Source organism: Taudactylus pleione, unplaced genomic scaffold, assembly GCF_031769625.1.
Source record: "Taudactylus pleione unplaced genomic scaffold, aTauple2 ptg000279l, whole genome shotgun sequence".
Classification (NCBI taxonomy): Eukaryota; Metazoa; Chordata; class Amphibia; order Anura; family Myobatrachidae; genus Taudactylus; species Taudactylus pleione.
Genome location: NW_028284681.1, coordinates 4,615,001 through 4,617,500, shown reverse-complemented (window position 1 = coordinate 4,617,500; position 2,500 = coordinate 4,615,001). Strand labels below are relative to the sequence as shown.

The 2,500-nt window shown below is 52.5% G+C and overlaps 6 non-coding genes across 6 annotated transcripts in view; 2 read left to right on the top strand and 4 right to left on the bottom strand.

Moving 5' to 3' along the window:
* Positions 1-261: 261 nt before the first annotated feature.
* On the bottom strand, positions 262-332 carry TRNAG-GCC (transfer RNA glycine (anticodon GCC)). The gene has a single exon. It is a non-coding gene; the product is annotated as a tRNA-Gly (tRNA).
* A 146-nt stretch (positions 333-478) lies between these two features.
* Positions 479-551, top strand: TRNAK-CUU (transfer RNA lysine (anticodon CUU)). Its single transcript has one exon. It is a non-coding gene; the product is annotated as a tRNA-Lys (tRNA).
* A 526-nt stretch (positions 552-1,077) lies between these two features.
* On the bottom strand, positions 1,078-1,148 carry TRNAG-GCC (transfer RNA glycine (anticodon GCC)). Its single transcript has one exon. It is a non-coding gene; the product is annotated as a tRNA-Gly (tRNA).
* Positions 1,149-1,636: 488 nt separating this feature from the next.
* Positions 1,637-1,707, bottom strand: TRNAG-GCC (transfer RNA glycine (anticodon GCC)). The gene has a single exon. It is a non-coding gene; the product is annotated as a tRNA-Gly (tRNA).
* Positions 1,708-1,853: 146 nt separating this feature from the next.
* Positions 1,854-1,926, top strand: TRNAK-CUU (transfer RNA lysine (anticodon CUU)). The gene has a single exon. It is a non-coding gene; the product is annotated as a tRNA-Lys (tRNA).
* A 526-nt stretch (positions 1,927-2,452) lies between these two features.
* Positions 2,453-2,500, bottom strand: part of TRNAG-GCC (transfer RNA glycine (anticodon GCC)) — a 71-nt gene continuing 23 nt past the window's right edge. The window contains exon 1 of the tRNA in view: positions 2,453-2,500. This exon is cut by the window's right edge and continues 23 nt beyond it. This is a non-coding gene — a tRNA (tRNA-Gly).

Genomic DNA, 2,500 nt, shown 5'->3' with positions numbered 1-2,500 from the left:
TAGGTTGCAGGGCAAGGCCACGATGGCCTCATCAAGGTCTCGTCGCTCCATTAACCAAGCCCGGCTAGCTAGAATCAAAACCGGGCCTCCCGCGTGGCAGGCGAGAATTCTGCCACTGAACCACCAATGCTTTACGGATGCAGAACATTTCACCTACTCGGGGAGTTCATTGTATGAAACCAATGCGTAGCTGCACCACCAATAGCCAGCGTGAGAAACTAGGACACCAAAATCACTGGCATTTCAGCAAAAGCTCTACATTGCATTGGCCGGGAATCGAACCCGGGCCTCCCGCGTGGCAGGCGAGAATTCTACCACTGAACCACCAATGCTTTACGCATGCGGAACCTTCCACCTACTCGGGTAGTTCTTTGTGTGAAACCAATGCTCTGCCCACTGAACTAGCTGGCCTGGGTTTCATAGGTTGCAGGGCAAGGCAACGATGGCCTCATCAAGGTCTCGTCGCTCCATTAACCAAGCCCGGCTAGCTCAGTCGGTAGAGCATGAGACTCTTAATCTCAGGGTCGTGGGTTCGAGCCCCACGTTGGGCGGGAGTTTTGCATTTTGCTGTATCATGGTATGTGGAACACTATATAGCTGCACCACCAATAGCCAGCGTGAGAAACTAGGACACCAAAATCACTGGCATGTCAGCAAAAGCTCTACATTGCATTGGCCGGGAATCGAAACCGGGCCTCCCGCTTGGCAGGCGAGAATTCTACCACTGAACCACCAATGCTTTACGAATGCGGAACCTTCCACCTCCTCGGATAGTTCATTGTGTGAAACCAATGCTCTGCCCACTGAACTAGCTGGCCTGGGTTTCATAGGTTGCACTGCAAGGCCACGATGGCCTCATCAAGGTCTCGTCACTCCATTAACCAAGCCCGGCTAGCTAGAATCAAAACCGCTCCCCCCCCCCCCTTACCTGGCGAGAATTCTGCCACTGAACCACCAATGCTTTACGGATGCAGAACATTTCACCTACTCGGGGAGTTCATTGTATGAAACCAATGCGTAGCCAGCGTGAGAAACTAGGACACCAAAATCACTGGCATTTCAGCAAAAGCTCTACATTGCATTGGCCGGGAATCGAACCCGGGCCTCCCGCGTGGCAGGCGAGAATTCTACCACTGAACCACCAATGCTTTACGCATGCGGAACCTTCCACCTACTCGGGTAGTTCATTGTGTGAAACCAATGCTCTGCCCATTGAACTAGCTGGCCTGGGTTTCATAGGTTGGAGGGCAAGGCAACGATGGCCTCATCAAGGTCTCGTCGCTCCATTAACCAAGCCCGGCTAGCTCAGTCGGTAGAGCAGTTTTGCATTTTGCTGTATCATGGCATGTGGAACACTATATAGCTGCACCACCAATAGCCAGCATGAGAAACTAGGACACCAAAATCACTGGCATGTCAGCAAAAGCTCTACATTGCATTGGCCGGGAATCAAAACCGGGCCTCCCGCGTGGCAGACGAGAATTCTGCCACTGAACCACCAATGCTTTACGGATGCAGAACATTTCACCTACTCGGGGAGTTCATTGTATGAAACCAATGCGTAGCTGCACCACCAATAGCCAGCGTGAGAAACTAGGACACCAAAATCACTGGCATTTCAGCAAAAGCTCTACATTGCATTGGCCGGGAATCGAACCCGGGCCTCCCGCGTGGCAGGCGAGAATTCTACCACTGAACCACCAATGCTTTACGCATGCGGAACCTTCCACCTACTCGGGTAGTTCATTGTGTGAAACCAATGCTCTGCCCACTGAACTAGCTGGCCTGGGTTTCATAGGTTGCAGGGCAAGGCAACGATGGCCTCATCAAGGTCTCGTCGCTCCATTAACCAAGCCCGGCTAGCTCAGTCGGTAGAGCATGAGACTCTTAATCTCAGGGTCGTGGGTTCGAGCCCCACGTTGGGCGGGAGTTTTGCATTTTGCTGTATCATGGTATGTGGAACACTATATAGCTGCACCACCAATAGCCAGCGTGAGAAACTAGGACACCAAAATCACTGGCATGTCAGCAAAAGCTCTACATTGCATTGGCCGGGAATCGAAACCGGGCCTCCCGCGTGGCAGGCGAGAATTCTACCACTGAACCACCAATGCTTTACGAATGCGGAACCATCCACCTCCTCGGATAGTTCATTGTGTGAAACCAATGCTCTGCCCACTGAACTAGCTGGCCTGGGTTTCATAGGTTGCACTGCAAGGCCACGATGGCCTCATCAAGGTCTCGTCACTCCATTAACCAAGCCCGGCTAGCTAGAATCAAAACCGCTCCCCCCCCCCCCTTACCTGGCGAGAATTCTGCCACTGAACCACCAATGCTTTACGGATGCAGAACATTTCACCTACTCGGGGAGTTCATTGTATGAAACCAATGCGTAGCCAGCGTGAGAAACTAGGACACCAAAATCACTGGCATTTCAGCAAAAGCTCTACATTGCATTGGCCGGGAATCGAACCCGGGCCTCCCGCGTGGCAGGCGAGAA